We start from the raw sequence: 20352 nt of genomic DNA on the forward strand, positions 1-20352 counted from the left end.
TCACATTTGGACTTAATTAGTTTTGATGCTTACAAACAGATAAGGTGCGTCGCCACCGCTGTGCAAGCTAATTTACAGGCAAGTCTGCCACTGAACAAGCGCCGGACCTACTTTGCATTCAAACGTATGATCAGACAAGTATTGACTGTCGCTCCCTGGTGTCCCGAATGATTGACTAATGGCATTTTACACTTGATAGTTTACACTGGGAATCTGCAACGCAACAAGACGGATAATCAATGTAAGGCTCTGTCAAAGCCTGGCTGATTAGATCATAAGCGGATTAAGAAAATACTGATACCGCTGCCTCTTACATTATTTCGGTGTGGTTTAGGTTGGATGTGGCGCCATTTGTTGGTTAGTGTGTTTTTGAGTGTGGTCTAAACCACACTGAACGTCTAAACCGATGCCCTCCTTGAAGAAAACCCAGAGAGAAGTCACAAACAGGCAAAACAAAGCCTTGAACAGCCAAAACATTCTGTTTTAATTGATCCTCTGTTATGCAAATTAACTGTTTGGGGAATAAAAGTATCTCTTATTGAGACTGTGCTTCATGCGTAATTAGTAAATTAATGAATGAAACATTTATTAGCAGTTTTAACTTGCCGGTATCTGTTTTAGTCCCATTTCTCTTTGCAGGTGGGACGTAAACGCTGCTCAGGTGTGAATATTACAGCTTGGAAACTGAAGAACGGCACTGTTGGTGGATTTCAGAGCTGACTTCTATACTTTTGCAAAGGCACAATTTATTCTATTGCTTCCATTTCGGTAGCTGCTGTGGCTTTTTTTTTCTTTTCCCATTAATCTTAGAAGGGCCATTTTCACCTCAGTTACACAGGCTTTGTCTTCAGAATAAAACCACAGGTGTACCCGAACATCAGCAACGATGTGTTCCATTCAGGTTTAGACGGCTCCAGCGTGAACTGTGAATAGAGCGGTTCGCCGCTGTGGCTTATGGCGATGCTTGACAGAACTGAATCCCTGTGAATGAAATTTGCTTCACCTGTGCTTTCACTGTCATAAAAAAGGAACACCTGTTTTGTAGAAGAAAAAAGTCCACTTTATAGACACGTGTCGTGTAAAAGCCACTCAAACTTTGAAGTTGTTCTATTAATGCCGATCAGGAAATGCTGCATAAAGACGTATATCGTTAGCAGACAACAGCGTCTCAAAGGCTGACGCCTGTCGCTCCAACGGCAAGCAGCGCTTTAAAACGCACGTACTTGACAAAATGTCGTCTCATATGAATTACTGCGAGGTATCTTGTAATAACCCACGGTTCCTGAAGTGCTCCATTATGCCGTGGGCCTGATCGCGCTTTTAAGCAGGAGTAAATGAGTCTTTTGAAAGAAGGAATACTTCTCACTCACAAAAGTTGAACGCCAGCCCCTGTTTCTGAGCTGTGTTCACTCCCTCCAGGATTTTAGAGCGAAATCCTTCGATGCACATTACCCCCCCCCCCCACCGGATTTAAATGGACAGGGAAAAAGTGTTGTGTGATTGGGCACAGCATGTTGCTCCTCGTTTGCCATGAAGCTGGGCTATTCAAAGTGTTTGTAATGACGGCCTCAGACTGAGAGCCTTGTCTGGGAACACAGATAAGGATGAGCATGTGTGTGTGTGTGTGAGTGTGTTGCTGGAGCGTAGTAAGGGGTTACAAGGGAACAGACAAGATGCCGAGCGGGAAAAACAGATGGACAGAGAGAGACACGGAAAGACAGACAGATCTTTCTCTCATTCCTTGTGTATTTTTTTTCCCTGTTTTCTTCCCAACACAGTAACGGAAAGTGTCAGAATTCATTCTATTCAGAAGCCAAACCTCAACCGAATGAACGGATTCGATGTCAACTTGTGCAGTGAAGACTTGTGTGAAGGTGAATCAGAACGCAGTGTTGCAGAGGCCGGCTGTAATTATCCAACATGATTCTGAACATTAAAATTGAAGCCGTGTTTAACTGGACGTTTATGAACCGAACAGAGTAAGTGGAGACTGGTGGAGCAGTAAAAAAATACAAGTGTGTAGTTCCATCTCCAAAGATGCTGGATGTTTCTTCTTCTGCAGGTCATTAAGGGCGCGTTGGCTGAGAAATAGATTCATCCCCCTACATCTATGGACTCAACAGATGGATGAATTGATAGACAGTTAGATAGAAAGCATCAATTTTTCATTTTATCACTTGCTTCATGTATTATTTACTGAAGCTGTATTTGTCTGTGTTTCCCGACCTGTGGATTAGCAGCAGCTGAAGCGTCAGCCTGACCCGGATAAGGTTAAACTGTGTTGAACTGGATTCACGAGTTAAAATAAATCCGACGAAGCATGATGATCTGGTTCATTTGATAAGCCTGGCCTCATTTTGCATCAGTCTCTTTCGCCCCATTAGTTGTGTGTTGGATGCATGCACGGCTGATTTGATGTGCGCCTCACCCGGAATGTGTTATGACTCCTTCAACAACGTTTGATGAAATCTGGGCCAGTAGTCTTTGCAATATCCTGGTCGCAGACAGATAAGAATACTGGAATGAAAACACAACCTCCTTGGTAAAAGTAAAAAAAAAAAAAAAGCAAAGAAACCCTTGAATGCCAACTTCAAATAAGACAAATAAGAAATAGATAATTACCAGTGGATTTTCCTTTTTTGATTCACACAATATTGATAAGAGTTGATCTGGATTTGCTTTTGGGCAAACAGCAGAATAATCTTAAGCGCTATAAATGCTGCATGTCTTGAATTTAAAGCATTTAAATGATGCATGCTTACGCAAGAATTACAAGAACTTTTCGTTCTCTGTATCTTGACAGGAGAAGGAAGACAGAGAGAGATAATTGTGTCACCTCGGCCGCTTAAACTGAGGTGTGCAGATCTCATGAGTTCTTCGTGGAATCGGTCTCCATCTGTACAACCAGACTATCTAACGCCCCACTCAAATATCACCACCAGCTCTGCTATGATCCTCATGCGTCTTGAGCAAAGTGCCTTGACTGGCCGGGACTTTGTCTTTCAGCGAGCAGCGTCTCAGTGAAGAGGTCCTGCAGGTATCGGGCAGCGAGAAGCGGTCGGGGTTCTCTGTTGTTTGGTGAGGGTAGAAGCTGCGGCTGAACCTGAAGACGGCGGATTTTATAATTCATGAAGCTTCGCAGGCCGGTCAGGGATAAGCTCACCTCAAGGTCAGGGAGCCGTGAGTTGAATACTCATTGGGAAGTCTGGGTTTATTTTCACATCTCTGCACATCCTTTTTCCATCTTCTCACAAATCCAGAATTATTCTACCATTTGAGGCAGAAGGAGAATGAAAAAGTTTTGTTGTTGTTGCTGTTTTAGCGGTTCTTGAGACGCTGTCCTTTAGCGATGAGCACTTGAATGCAAATTTCACATCATGTCAGGATTGTGTGCTCTGGACATTTCTCCAAACAGAAAAGTTTGGAATTTCAAATGCATAATTTCACGTACATCCGCATGCACACAGAACTAAGAAGGAAATAAATCCTACACAACTGCACGCGCTCATCAAATAACAGGAGATCTCAGGGAACATCGACGATTGGCGCTTGAGCCCCGAGGCAACAGGGGGAAAACAGAAACAAAGCATCTTGAGATTTCCGTGACAATAACAAATTGATGGTGTTTGCTTCTTATATATTATTTATATTATTTGATGGGGTTGCGGGTGATCAACATTTGGGAGACGTCCTGGAGAGAATACAGAACGTGTTGGCCTGTTTGGATGGAGACGTTACTTCCTGCAAGGCTTTTTGGATGTACGCTGTCACATTAAAATGGAATACGAGATTCTTCTTCAGGGCTGAAGATATATACGAACATTACAACACACAATTAGAAGTGCTATGCATATAAATGAATTCATTTTTGTGTACTCGAAGGGATATCATGTATGCTGTGAGTTTTTGTTCATGCATTTTGTGTTTAAACGTGTGGGAGACCGCCTGCACTTGTTATAGCTACCTATTTTGTTTAAAGAAGTAATTGTGCTTTAATCCGCTGCTTTAATAGCTTGCCCCACTGATTGTTTATCACTCCCCCCCCACACACATCTTAACTCTGAAGAGGTGGCTGATGTGAGTGAAGCCTGAGCCGGGAGAGTTTGTGTAATTTAAATGCCGTTCCATTTTCAATCCATTTCATTAGTTGGCCCAGGAGTATTTATATGGCAAACGTGGAAAAATGTCACCACATAGTTTCTGCTTTGCAACTGGCCGATTTTTTTAAAGGCTACGTAGAAATGTTAATCACTTCGGAATTGATTAAGCTTAATGATGTTTTTCTCTTGTCTGACTAACAATGCATGTCTACTGCAGAGTTTATAAATCAGCACACAAAAGGGGAAAAGTAAACTTTAAGAAAATGTAAAAAAATGAAATAAAAATCAATCCTAAATGAAACAATAATTCGTTATATGATTAGAAAATGGCGGGGCGGGGGGGGGGGATTTTTCCGAAGAATATGTCTGTAACTGAGGATTAGTGGAAGTCAAAAAGTGAAGGCAGGGAGAAGAAAATGAATGAGTAAAATAAAGAAGCAGCAAGATTGCTTAGGAGGACGTTAATAATGTATGTGGCTTCATAGGCGGTAAATCCCATATTGTAACAGCCTCACTTAGTACGTCTTGTCCTCGGCCTTGATGGCACCCTTGTGTTTGATTTCGTATGTTAACAGCTCCGGGGCTTGAAAAGATGTCCACGTGCTCCAAGCGCAAAAGAATAGAAGCGGCATCATAGTGGGACCGGACAAATACGACGACACTAATCAACTCTACAACCTAACATCATCTGACTGTAGAAAAATACATTAAATTACTATTATTTTCAGAAAATGAACAAGCTTTATTTTTTATTTTTTTTATCATAGAGCAGTTATGTGGGTGTGGAGAAAAAGTCAAGCCTTTTTAATCCGTGTTGCAAAACAGCAGCTTCCAGGGGTTTGATGGAGGCTTGTATAAACATTTTGACATATTAATATCATGCTTTTCCTTCTCGTCATTCTGTTGATTGGGATCCAGCACGCAGTAATATCCAGTAACACACCACATACACAACAAATGTGAAACTGGAAAGCATCTATAAAAAAAAAGCAGGAAACTCATATTTTGACCTTTAAGAGGATATCAGAGAGGGAAATTGGAGTACAAAGAGCTGTGATGCGTTTAGATTTAGAGATACGTTTCGAGCTGAAAGTATTATATTGTATGGCACTCATAGACAAGTGAAACAGAAGAACTGCATTACTCGTTTTAGATGGATTGATCGGAAGCATTTGGGACATCTGAAATGTCGTTTTTTTGGATAACTTCTATTTCTTCTGACTCCGTATGGCTTGAGGATGTCCAGATGGCCGAGCCACAACAGTGAAATCTATCTCAGTCCACTCCGCACTTAGAGGCAAGTATTGTGTCATTAAAGTCTTATTTTTTAGACATTATCTGTCAGTGCAGAGAAATAATTAGTGGATACAGGTCGACCTCTGTAGCTGGATGACTTTGTTACGAGAGCTAAGAGAGCGATTAAACAAAATGAGCAGTCGACTAAGCTGCAACACCTCTCATAAAAAGAATACATTATCTTATCAACATAGCAGTGGCTCCATTACTGATTCTTTTTGCTCTATAAAAAAACAACAACTTGTCCTATACTCAGAAATGCAGTAGAAAAGATGTCATTATTTTATTACATTGTGCATATTGTTGATATTTTTGTTTAAAGTGAATACACACACACACACACACAACAATGTGGATTGAAATGTGTGAGTCTCAAGCAGAGCCCTCATCTTCATCAAACAGGCGGAAGCAGTTCTGCCTGAATGCCTCATGCAGAAACAATAAGACCTTGTGAAAGACTTTGCTTTGCGGTCTGACAGATGAGCTTTCAGTCTGCTGCGGAGGCTGTTCAGTTTCCTGTTTGCAGACCGGCGGGTCATTCCAGGACGTTCCAGGTCGGACTATCAAGCTGGAGCTGCAGTGGATCAGTTGCAGCTTGTGGCTTTGCGACGTCTGACGTAGGGTGAGCCTGAGTCATTTGCCCCACTGTGGGAACTGCCACTGTCTCGAAGGCAATTCAAGCTGCCATGACAGCGGTGGGGGAAGGTGGGGAGCAGCGCTGCATTTGTGGTTGGTGGTTAAGGTGTATTTCACTCTTGAATGACCATCAACTGCGGTTTCTTTGACACTATTTCCACTGAACCCGACCAGGTCTAATGGAAGCATCCCCAGGAGTTGCTTTTAAGACCTTCCTTCATAATTATTATTGCTTTGCTGATATAATATTCAACAACCAAACGGCCCCCTTGTGCATCCTGCACGCTATTAGCACCATGTAGACCTTTGTGGATGGACTCAATGACATCTTGTTCCAACAGGACACATGATCTCGCTGCTTATGCACCATTGTGTCGTGCCGTTCAGACCGTATTTAAAGGATGCCGAACTGGGAGAGCTCCTACATCCGTCTCCCTCTAATTCCGTGTCAAAGTTATTAGGAACTTCTGACGGCTAAGATGCCTCCTGCTTAGTGAAAAGAGCCACAGTCTGTCAGCGTGTCAACAAAGCCACAGAAGCTGGCTTCTGCGGAACGTAACAGCTGGTGGAAAAAGCGTTTCAGAAAATGGGGCATCTTTGAACAACAACAACATTTAACATTTTTTTTTTTTTTTTGGGGGGGGGGGGGGGGCTTTTTGTGATACACAAGCTGGTCCTGCAAAATAACAACAACAAAACCCCATAAAACACAGCACAGAGAGGAGTCTCATGTGAGTGAGATGCTTTGATAATGTGTCCAGTGCACGTTGGCGCTCCAGCTGGACTGGCAGCGGATCGTCGCTGGCTGGCACAGTGGAACTGGAACGCATCACAACAGCATCTAGCAGACATTTGGGCTAAAAGTTATTTCTGGAAGGTACAACACTCTATAAAACCGTGACGCTGTCATCCAAACTATTGCCATATTTGTTTGGAGTTGTCTCCGGTGCTGGCACACGACAAAATCTTTATTTTTAGTCCCTCCAGCGAGGCTGTGATTGGTTCAGTTGCTTTTCCATGTGAGGAAACATCCACCAATGACCACGGCAATAAATCTGTTTGAATCTAGTGCTTATAAAGGAACCCCGCAAATAACAGAATAAAATAGTTTGCAGGAGTTGTTGTGGGTTCGTGGCTATGCCTGGTCAGTAACCAAGCTCCGAACCTGGGGTGATAGAGCCTTCTCCATTGCTGCACCCACACTTTGGAACACATTGCCACAACTGCTACGAGCCTGCCCGGATCTAAATTCATTTAAAAAAGATCTCAAAACGTATCTGTTTGACATTGCTTTTACTGTATAATTTCACTGTTGGAATTTCTATTGACTGCTTAAACCGTGTTCACTTTTAATGTATTATAGTAAATGAGAGAAAAATAGTATTTGATTTGTATTTTTCCGTTTTTATCAACAACACTGTGAGCTCATTCCCTCCCACAAGTATCCTTGTCTGATTACACGCTATGTCAGTTCTCCTCAACTTCTAAATTTATTGAGGATACTATCCCTTTCCTTTTATTCTCTCATCTTTCAATTTTGATTTACATAGAAGCAGATGTTCCATAAATACACATCAAGTACTGACTGGATGAAGAATTCCCCTGCAAAGTAAAATGTACAATTGGACAAAACTTGGATGTAAACATGCACAGGCTCCGATAAATTATGTGGTTTACGGAGTGTGCAGAGTTGATGCGCCTCTTCAACATTCTCGAGTGAAGGAGAGAAGTACCTGTGATATCCAGTAGGGGACAGAATGTCTCCTGGTTTGTTCTGTCAAGGCTCCTTCCCTCCTCTTCTCCCTTGTGTAGCCCAAGAAGACCATAATAATAATAATAATTTGGTTTTGATTAGAGAAATAGAAAGCCTCACATTTTCTGCCAAATTTTTGCTTCACAAGTGCAAAGATTCCCGATTTCTGAGTCTGGAAGAGAGAGAATGAGAGAGAAAGAGAAAACGAGAGAGAGAAAAAACATTATTGCAATGTTCCATCCTTCCGCCTTTTCACTAATGCTTTTGTTGAATCTGTATTTCTGAATGTGCAACTCTGTTTCCTTTGGCAGGGCTCAGGTATTAACATTCTATTTTAATCCAAGCACAGATGCAGAGAATGAAGAGATATTTAGCTTTCAGCTCTAATGATAATGCCATATGTCGCTTTCGAGAGACCGTCTGACTGCATAGCTGCTTCTTTGTAATGAAGGAGTTCTCCCCTCATTATAGAGGTATGGGGTGACGAACTGGCATTGTAAGACTCATGTCTCTTTGACACATTTGAACAGGCATGCCTCCTGATCTGGCTCCACATGTCTCAGTAACTTATTTCAGCCTCTAGACTTTAGACTCTAGGCTTTGGTCCCAAACGTGTTGGGTCGTCATGGCTTTTGGAACAACAGGCTCGCTTTATTTTGGTTAGGAACCTAAAAAGACAACACTATAGTAAATGTTTGCCGCATGATGGTTTGGGTAAAGATTGGAGGATGCTGCCATTTGTGTGTTGAAATTATATGTTAAACTTACCTGACCTGCAACTTCTCCTTTATCGTGTCTCCTATTTCTGTATTAATCTCACAAAGATGGGATAAGTTGGGGTCATTGCAAGGATCAAGGGGTCTCCGGACCAGGAACTGAGCTGCCTGCATCTTGTCTGTTGAAAACCCTTTTCCATGAAAAAGAGAAAGTTATGGACTTTTTTTTTACCCTGTTATGTCAAAAGGCTTTGCCATCCAGATGGAATTCTTTCATGTCCAGATTTGGCCCGTGGGCTGCTAATTGGTGAGTCCTGGTTTAATGTCACATTTTCTACTCGACATAGAACAACCTTGATCCTAACAACGGTTAGAATGAGGCTTTGGCACAGGATGTTGAAAAGACTGACTTCATGGGATCGAGACTCTCCTTATATTTTCTTTTCCTGTGAAACCCTGGTGACCAATAATAATAGTTTGCAATATTAGGTAACAGTGTGCAAAAATGTGTCTGGGTCTATTTACAGCAGAAGAAGAGTTTGTGCTTTAAATTATGCTGTAAAATCTTTCTTCTCAAACTGGCAGAATAGATTAGTTGTCATGGTATCATCTGATAGGAACTAGCAGGTATCACCTAATTAAAAGTGACTCATTTGCCCGTTTCAACCGGAGGTTTAGTGCTTTTTTTGTTTCTTGTATTTCAAGCCCTTCTCAGTCATCACACAAAACAAGCGTGCTCTTCCGCTCTGACATCAGGCCTGAAATCGTCCTGCCTCACCTATCACCTGTTGTCTCATTACCCATGGATTATTTTAAACCCCGAACTCAGTGGTTGCTTTGGATCCTCGGTTGCCTCGAGTTCGTGACAGCAATTTCCAAGTAAAGTATTTTGCTCACACGCTGCATCCTCAGTGGTTTGCCAGATGATACTACTACTACAGTGAATACTATCATCCTTAAAATTAATTGCATATTGATATGCAATTTTTATCAAATTCAGAAAGTTGCCTATTTAACATGTAATGAATGGACAAATGGAATGATGGACATGTCGGTGGCAATTTCTTTTCGAATTTCTTTTTACTATCTTGTAAACAGATGAATTAAAGAACATCAACCAGGACATTTAGAGTAATATTCTAATTAACATGCTCTATGACAGTATGTAAGCTTGAGGGAGAAAAATACGGTGCTGCCTTGAACTATGTGGAATTGAAAATGATCACATCATTAATTTTCAGTTCTCCATTAAATATTTCTGAAGGACCACAGGCAAAGAGTGATAACAAAAATCATTAATAGTATGCTCAATTGATTCATTTGTAGTCTGTGTGTGTGTGTGTGTGATGGACACATTTACAAGCTTGTATTTCTGTCTCTATCTCTCTATTAAATTGTGCAGAGCTTGTCAATGAGGACATCGGGATTAAGGAGGCGTCCCCATCAGATCTGACAAAGGTAATACCAATAATTAGCATTCACTAGAGAAGACTGAAATGATGCACACGATCAGAGAGTGTGCAGAAGGATTTTATGCACCTGAATGTGCTTGACAGCAAAACAAAAATGTATTTCTTAATGTCACTACATTTTTTAAAAGTATTTAAAAGTTTAAAAAATCACTCAACAGGGTGAGGAGCCTATTGCGATAAACTGAATGCATTTTCTTCTGTATGTTAAATCATTTCAGGAGTTTTTAACACAATTGATGCAACGACGGTGTGGACTCTGACTGATAGTTCAATTATTAAGCACATTACTGGCGATGGCTAATTCAGAGAGATTATGGAATCCTTGCTAAGAAGAAGAGTAATCAAAATGAATTTCATATTGCACTAAATGAGGTATAATCCATTAGTCTTCATTATTGTGTCGTTTTGTTACATTAACTGAAAACAATTGCAGGAATGGATACAGAATTTGATTTAAGCAGGCTTGTCTGGCAAAGATTCCCCTGTATTATGTAGAGGGAAATAAAAAAAGAGAGAAAATTGTCGTTTGAGATGAAATGTAATAATAATATAATGAGGAAAATGTGTTAATTAAAGTAATTTAAATGAGATGGGATTGGAAATGTACAATAATGACAAATGGGGCAGAATAAATGGAAGGAATTAGCAAGGTGAATTATAGATTTGCCGAACATGAGCTGCATCCTAAGTCCACATTATTGTACGAATCCGCTGTATGTTTCCCATCATTAGCGTCACTATTCTATTGAGCTAAATGTACATCCAAAACCTCTCATTAGTTAATTATATATTCGGAGGTGTGTTTCAAAACACCACTTTGATCTTCACGGCCACATTTCCAGAGTCATTTCTGTTGCAATTAAGGAGCACACTTCATTTGCAGGTTGACTTACAATCCACTTAACTGCACTATCTGCACTTCTGATGCTTTAGATTTGTCAAAGCAAGGCCGTTAGTGGAAGGGAGGAGGAAAGGGACAAGAGAACAGGACCTGTGAATTAAAGGCGTGCGCATCAATACCCAGGAACACCGCTCCATTACAAGCCGCACGGCAGTGGTGTACACCTTTTAGGGGGACAGAAACGGAGATAGTCATCACGACTCTCTCCGGATCAAACCCCCCCTCCTTTTTTTTGTCCACCTACGTTGCACATATTAATTGCCTTAGTAAATTATTGTAATTTATGCAAGTTATTTATTGTCATTCATTGTCATTTTGCATCAGTGGTGTAATTTATTTTAGATTAATTGTTAGTTTGCACTGGCGGTGTAAAATCATTTTATTTTTGTTTTTCTAATGTTACGTTGCATCAATTGAGTAATTTAATATTGGTTTTATTTTTATTTGTATTGTTAAATTTGTATTGTTAATTGTGGATGATTTATGTACGAAGGACTTTCAACGGAAACAAGACCGCAAGGGCTTTTTTTGAAATGCTCCTCTTAGACAGGATGTTTGACTTTATTTGTACTGTAATACATGCTACTGTGTGACTGTACTTGTACTCTAACATTCTATCTGATAAATATATTCATCATCATCATCGTGTCGACTCGCCTTTGAGTTTTATTTTCTTGATCACGTGGCCACCGTACTTTTGTTTCTGATCATGGATGCCTCTCTGGTTGAACATTGGGATGTTGTCGTGATTATCCTTTTTGCTGTCTTTGTCAAAAGCCTGGGTTTAACGGATGAATGGTGATGAAAGCAGCCGCCCATTCACGTGGACAGTCGCACTAGGCTACAAGGACGACTGAGGCTACATGGCATGAATGGCAAATTTATGATCATCAGATTCTGCATCTCAGTTTAGTTTGGTAACCTTTCCGTGGAAAGGGGGGTCCAATCTGGTGTGGGACACGCAGATGGCCTCAATGATCATCGGGGCCAAAGAGAACATGTCCTTGCAGTCTGGTTATGAACAGGCTACAAAAGACAAGGCCAAAATATTATTTGTTCAAGCCCACGCTCTAAACTCTGAATATCAGCTGCTGCTGATCATTCAGGGACCGTAATAAAAAACTAAATGGATTTAAAAATGATTCTATCCACATGTCGGTAAAACTTTTAAACATTGGCGGGAATGTGAAGTTTTAAGGTGTTTTTCTTCAACATTTATAGTTTTTCTTAACCTTTGCATCGATTATCATCCCTGTGAAATTTTATATTTCATGGCTGCAGCATGGGTGAAAAGCCCAAGAGAAATTTCCTTGTATAGGGCAGTTCAAATTTAACTTAATCTCATCTTAATCCATATTTTTAGCCCATGTCATGAACAAAAGGAGGCAGGAATTGGAGAATGGATTTCCTCTGCCTTGTCCGTATGTCGGTCTGATTTTTGTCAGATCTTTCCATGGTTATAAATTGAATTTGGGGTCATTTTGCCTTTTGGTTTTGTTTCTGGAGCCTTGACTCAATATATTTTTCCCAAATAAAACTTCATGTATACATGTACTTGGGGACATGCTTTTTGATAATCTGTGAATCTCAAATATTTAATTAATGAATTTCTTTTTGCAAATATTCCGGTTTTCAAATACCGAAGGAAAAAAATCCCACACAGCATAAATATTTTACTTTCTCTTAAGATGTAAATGGAAACCAGATTAGACTCCTGGCTGTAAGGAATTAAACTAAATATAAAGCTAATAGGAAAAGAAATATAGGAATACGACTCATGGGAGTCAAATACATGCAGAGAATCAAACTGCTTCTTGCAACAGAGGTAATTTCATTTAATCTTGTGTAATCAATGTTTAGCAAATACATTTGATATCACAGATCAGTTCACCTAAGTTTGAAGTGTCTGTGTAAATACCCTGGTACTGCTCTTTAAAATTCCCCTTACTAATGCAACACTGGAAGGCTTTGTTGTGCAGACTGCTGAAGTCAGCATCCATGAGCATCACAGGTCCGGCTGCCCGTCTACTTTCCGGGCAGGACATTACCATATGAACTTTGTTAATGACCTTGTCATTTACGCAACTTAATTACAAGAGTTGTGTCCCCTGAACATCCTCCTTATGAATTATACATCGTGACAGGGGCCTCCAATGAGGCGATGAGGAAGGCGGCGAAGGTAATTCAGTTTGAGGAGGGCCACGGTATGAGTACATAAATATCTTCCAAAAAGTCACTTCCCACTGCTGTATTGAGGCTCTGCCTCGATTTCCTGGGGGATCAGTCTATTGAGGATGTCTATCCTAAACCTGTTGTCTGTTCTAGGGTGGATTTTGGTTGGTTGATTGATCCCTACTATAGATGTTTGCCCAGACTGGGATTTAAACCATCAACCAGGTTTTTTGTTTTTGTTTTCAAGCACCAGACAGTTTTGGAATCTGGGGCAGATGCTCTCCCATTACTGACAAATGAACGGGATCCCCGTGAATGAACCGAGGGCAGATTGACAGACGCCATCGAGAGGTTTAAGAGTGGAGGAAGATAAAAACATATAATTACATGACAGTAATCCAAGCCGGATAAAAAGGTTTACTGAACAATGTGCTTTCAGCAGCTCTGGGTGATACAAGCCTTATTTGTATACAATAAACCCTGTTATGCATTTAAAGGCTTAGTCAATTTTTTTTAAAAACTGTTTTTTTTAAGCGCATGGAGCTTGAAGGTGCAAGAGAACACTTTCAATTGGCATCCCTGGTAAGACTGGAAGTATTCACTGAAATTGAATTAAGCAGTTTTCTAAAGAGTAACATGGATTTCGTTTTATCTATTTCTAACAATAATTCTAATCCTGCTAATAATCCCCATTTTAGTCAATTTGCCTGTAATCGGATTACGTCTTTTTTTTATTTTTATTTAATAGTTATGTTCTTCCTTATGTATTAATGGATGCATTTTGTGTCTGTATTGTGGCTCTGACATTGGACTTTCCACACATTGTGAGGAGTTGCTGGTCCGCTGAAATCACTGAATCAGACAAATACATTTTTTTTTTTTTTGCATGATTGAAGGCAGTTGCATACAAAACAAAAACATGAATAAACACACCCACACCTCCTCCCAACTCTGCAGGAAGCTCCCACATCATTGGATTTTGTGTGAATTCAGGAACGGCAAATATTGAACATACCAAATCAAAGAGCTACTGGTTTCCTTGCTGAAAAGAAATCTGTCCTCGCTGTAACTTTAAAATATATAGATGCCTTTAATCTCAAACCTTTTAAAAACGTCTCAGCGCTGTCGTAAATTTAGCAGCGCTGCTGTGGATTTGGAATAAAGGTTGACTATTCACCAGACGCAAAGACTTTACTGGTGAAAAGGTCATTCCACTATAAAATAATCAATGTTGCTGGAGCCATTCCCATGATAGAACCACTGATAATTTTCCAGAATGAAATCTGCATAGCTGTGATGCATTGCTTTTTCACCACCATTGGCGTTAATTCATGACAGGCGAGCCCGGCAGAGATTACAGCTTTGTATTCCTTGACAATGTCACTCAGCTCTGCGCCATCCTGATAATTATGAGTCGAGAGCTGTGCCCTCAGAATGAGAAATCTCTCTTGGCTCATCTCATTGTTCTAAATGGGCCTCTGTCAGATGCTGAAAACGAGTGACCTTGTGCTGGGAAAATCACACTGAATTAACCAAGGAGCAAATATCACTTATATCCCAAGCTGCATTCCTCGTGTATCATCTTTTAAAAATGAACCGAGTCAACCGGCAGCCTCACACCCGTCCCTGCTGCCACGCGACAGGCGTGCTAATTATTTAACACTTACCCATCCTTTGGTTGTGTCAAGAGTGGATGTGATTGGCATTGTTGTGTATAATTGATTCCTTACTGTGGTACTTACTCATAAAAAAAATATTGTGAAATTTGAAGCGACTTTACGAAATTGGTCTCATTTTGAACGTTTGGTATGCAATAGATTTCTAATGTTTTCACTGAAGTTTTTGTGGGGCAACGTGTGGAAAAATAACTATAGTGAGACATAGAACTTCTCTTGTTGAATATCAATAAGTAAGAGAGATAAAACAGAAAGAAAAGTTCTCTAACCTTTAACCTTCCCGTCAAACATCAGTGTGGGTGAAATCACAGCTTACTGTATCTACTAATATTTAGTCACTCTGAAATGATTTGTCTGTGAATCATCTTTATAGCCATAGTAAAGTAAAATATAGAAGTATATATATATAGTGGTTAGCGCTGCCGCCTCATAACGAGAGGGTTCTGTGTTCGAATCCTATCTGTGCGGAGTTTCTGTGTTCTCCCCGTGTCAGTGACTCTGGGTTCTCCAGTTTCCTCCCACCTCCAAAAACATGCAATTTAGGTGAATCGATTACTCCAAATTATCCATAGTGTATGAGTGGCTGTCCGTCTCTGTGTGGAGAAATGGATGGATGGATGCTATGGCGCTATATTGTTGCTATGGTGCTATAGGTTTAGATTGCTGGGGGCTTCCCATGATGCAGCGAGCTTCTCCCTCTCCTCTGCTACGCATTCGCGCCTCATTAATGTGTGTCACTAACTCGACTTCTTCATATTACCATTGATTACCACACCCGGGATCCTGGTCGATGACAACCAATATTGTGATTATTATTATTATTGGTGTTTTGTTATTAGAATTGTTATTACAAATGCTAATTTAAACCTGTATATTATTATAGCTGCTGAGTCTGGCTCTACTTCAGGTTCCTGTCTGTAAGAAGGATAAAAAAACAAAAGGTTTTTCCAGTTTCTCCTCACCTCTGCTGCTTGCTCATGGGAGAATTGTCAAGGCGCTCTAGAATAGTGTAAAGTCTAGACCTGCTCATTTCGGAAAGTGCCTTAGGGTAACTTTTGTCGTGATTTGGTGCTATGCAAATTCGTGTGATTTGACGTGACTTGGAATCTGATTTGTGCACGCTGTAACCTGAAAAAATAATACATCATTACAGCATGAATGGATGGAATCGTCCACTTGTTATACTTATAGTATTATTAGGAGCAGGGAACAACATCTAATGGTTATCACAGCGCAAACATTTTGTTGTTGCTCTTTTGTTTAAACAAAACAAAGGGAAAACAATGCACATCTACACTATGTCACTGCTGCCTGCCAGACTCGGCAACAGACGGCGTGCATGCTTGCAGCAGAGAAATTGTCAGAGAAGCCGGACATGTTTCACTGATCTTCTCAAAAAGGAAGTAAAAAGATCAGTAGCGTGGGAATACTTTGGCTATCTGATAAACCAACACGGGTTTGTCCTCGAGGATGTTTAACCCATTTTGTAAGACATGTGGTCGCATAGTGTCTGCAAAAGGAGGAAACGTGTCCAACTAGTTCAGCCATCTTCAGAGACATTACATCCCTCTGTGCAGATCAAAGTATGTGTCCCATTCATGGCTTTAATCCCCAACAAAGAAATGCGAATGTTCCGGGTGAAAAAACAATCATACCACGGGTGGGGCCAAAATGATGAAAATCAATCTGGTCATTTTCTACGGAAACTGAAACTACAGAGGAACAGTCATTTTCTGCATCGTTTTTCCAGTTATTGAGGTAAATAATAGCGGGTGTATCAGTGGGGATCATTTCCTTGTTGTCATGGTAATAACATGAGCTTGTAAGTGACATAAAACTATAGGGTTACATTGTTTTGCCAATGCCTGTTCAATGTTCTAACAGTACTGGACCAGTTTCAGGTGAAATACACCCAAAAAGATGAGAAAGTAAATTTAAGTTCCAGTTATTTGTTGATCAAAAAAGATGTTTTAAAACTACTTATTCTCATCCCGTCAGCGTACATCCAATGAGCTCCACCTCGCGTTAATCCTGCTTTTATATTGATAATAATATGCTTTTTCCACTTTCATTTGTTGTCTTGTTGTTGCTGAAATACCACGAGCTGCCATACGGGCCTTAAAGAGGCTGGCCCAATAGGCTGGTTGTTCCACTTCATTTAGCGGGGATACTCTATGTAGTCACCAGCACAACCAAACCGACACGTTTTCAATCTACACTTAACTGATTAAAAAAAAGTAGTCGAGAGTCACCGGAAAATCTTAATTTCCGCTCTCGTTAAGGAATGGTTTTCCACGGAAGGCAAAGCAAAAATATTCATTGAAGTTTTGGCTGAGAGACAGAGTCTCCCTGGAGTTAGTTTCTCTTACACGTCTCTTAATTGAGGAACAGCTCCGGTTGCATGGAAAAAAATAAAGTATTTTTGAAATAAGAAATGCTGGCTTGCTACTACCTCTGTTCTCGTATGTGACAGGCATTGCAGCGTTGTAGGGCTGTCATTTTTGCTGTGGACATTGGTTGGCTGCTTTTATAGAGTTAAAATGATTGAGGTATGCAGTAATTTGAAAGGTATTTTTGACCTTTCTGTACTCAATGCACTCCAATTGAATTAGACAATTATTCAAATGAGTGTTTTCCTAAAGGCTGGAAGGCAGATTGTAGCTGTGTTCCCACATGAGACCAAATCCTCTAAATCAAGTATCATGCATTGAAACTCAGCAGGCAAACAGCAGGCCTGCATTGCTCACTTCCTGTCATCCCTGTATCTATAGCACGTCCACCCACCCGCTCGCTAATGCGATATGCTAATACACATCATTGCCAAGCGCTCACTCCTACACCGGAGTTGAAAAATGATCACGTATGGTAATCCGAATCCGACAATAAAGGATCTTCAGAACTTTACAATACACAATTTATGTAAAAGCAGTTTTTATGTAGTTTGTAGCATGTGATTAGATTTCTCCAGAAACGTCCTGTGGCAGCACATTCAAGTTCTACCAGCTTTCTAATTAAGGAGGTCATCTTTGTTAGATTGGCGTATTTCTAAATAATAGATTTGCAGCATCTGTTTGCATGTAACTGTCAATTTTCGATACGACTCATTTTGAATGTTTTGCCAGTGTAACAGCTATCTGGAGAGTTGTTTGCAGGCTCTTCTTCTTGCTTGTTGGTGCATGGAGAGCTGGCTATTTCCCAACACGCCAACTGTGCTTTCATCACCACTCTCTCACTGAAATGGACTGCATTCATTCCTTCATGAAGAAATGTAAATATTCTTCTGAGATGTGCAACTGGGCCGCATATGGGGTTCTCTGATGCATCATCATTTGTGGCATAGCGACTGGGCATAATGTCATATTGCAGTGCATAGCCTGCTTAAAGTGATGATATACTAAATACATAATCAATGCTGATACTGTGTGTGAATAGATAAGGGACTGATGATAACAAATAACATGCTTTAAATACAGTTTTCTAAGTCGGCTGGCATGCGACCTGTTTACAGACGGCTTGTCGCAACCTGAATTGACTTGGACTTTATTATCGACTGAAGACATGACTCTGGCCCAATCCGAATTCCACTTGGCTCTACCCCTCCACGCACTTTAGATAGATTACTATTCTTTTGTTCTGTCCTGCAGATTAACTCAGATTTGATGAGGAAGGTAGCAGCAACAGGCTTGTATAGAACTGAAATGAAATCTGCTGTCATACTGCTGCGGGAGTGACCTTATTGCGTTTGTTTGTATATCTGGTAATTATCTTAATGCAGCTTATTTGTCGATGACGTCACAATTTTATTCAATTTCAAAGATAAATGTTTCCACCACTACCCCTGGTAAATCTGTTTTGAGCAGGCAATTGAAGAAGAAGAAAAAAGAATCGGAATTGGCCATTGAACGCGTAATCAAAGACTGGAGACTTAGACGTCCCAAAAGATTGTCTGCAAAATCTTATTTCTGCTTCGCATCTTCATGACAGGAAACAGTAAAATACACTGCTTTGAAATAATAAATGCACAATTTGCAATGTGAACTCTTTAAATTATCAAATACTTGCACCAAGGAGGCCACTCATTTTTCTTTGTTGAACAAAATCCAAAAAAATCCTTCCAACAATGCCAAAATTCACAGGGCCGGACTTGTTTACAATAAACAAACAAGCAAGCAAACAAACAATTTATCAAATTAAACATTTCAGAAATGGAAGGGATAGCTTTTATTCTCCTTTGGAAACAGGACCAAACTTTATTTATTGGCCTTTGTCCTCATTAAAATAACAACCCTCCATATAACTGATATGTGAAATGTGCAATTATGAGTGAATATAAAGCCAAATGTCCAAATAAGATAATTATGCATAATTATGCATACTTTTATTATATTGCCAATATGCTCAGTGAACCAAATGCAAATATGTTTTATATGATTGTTGATATTTAGGCACTGTGGCACAAGTGAATCCCGACATCTGCTCTGTAAAATGAATGAAAACTTATTTAACTCGATGGAATATATGAAGACAGGACTGTCAACCTCACTTCCTGTTTTTTTGTGGCAGCAAATGCATTTGTACCGAAGCATAGCTGCTAAACAGCTAGAAGGGTGACAAATCTATTCCATTTTGCACTCTGATCAATATTTTCACAAGCATGTGGTTTCCTATCTGAGCAGCATAGATACCTAATGCATTCATATTTAACATCAATAAGTAAAGTCTGTTATCACAGTCAATTATTAGGTCCAGGATATAGCATACATTCTGTAAAATAAGACATTCAAGACGTCAAATGAAATTGAGGACCAAGGGGATTTAATAAATTCACAACCAAGCAAATCATTCTTACTGAAATGAAGCATGGGATTGCATTTGTTTTTCCTGAGGCTCATGTACCAATGGATTTAAGAACTGTGAGATATATGGTAAATATTACAGCTCACCAAACTGCCTCTTTTTGAATAACCATAAATGGAAAATCCAATAAAACATCAAGAGAAAACATGTAGAAGGGTGTTTTACTCATTCATTAAAGCCATTAGCAAAATAGAGTCGAGATATAATCAAAGGTAGATACAAGCCTACAAAAAAAAAAACCCACACGTTTTTCAATTGTAGCCCGGTAGAGTCTGCAAATATATCTGTCCGTCAGGTTATTCTAGCGGATATATTATTCGCTCTATCTTTCTAATACATCAGTCACTCCTGGTAAATCTGCAGCTGTGAGTCTGGACAGAGCATTGTTGGAATCGCTCCTTGTGTCTGCAAACAAGTTTTTCATTCACAGTTGTGCAACGTCATGCTGCTTTTACTTTGTCTTTAGCTTTAACAGCGCTGTATGCTATCACATGAAAATGAGTCAAGTATTTTGCATATTGAGCGTCAGTCTATATCCTTCCATTTTAATAATCTATGCTGCTTGTTGAAGATGATACCATTAAAATATAGCACATAAAGAAACTCTTGTAGGTCTTATTGATTGTTAGTACACTGTGCCGTAGAGGGAAAACCTACACTGACCTTTTTCTGATCACACAAAGAATATCAGATCAAGGTGCGCTACTGTTCAAAAGTTTGGACCAGCCTTCCACAAAAACCTTTTTTCAGTACAATCAGCCAGAGGACGGGGA

Source organism: Brachionichthys hirsutus, chromosome 1, assembly GCF_040956055.1.
Source record: "Brachionichthys hirsutus isolate HB-005 chromosome 1, CSIRO-AGI_Bhir_v1, whole genome shotgun sequence".
NCBI lineage: Eukaryota > Metazoa > Chordata > Actinopteri > Lophiiformes > Brachionichthyidae > Brachionichthys > Brachionichthys hirsutus.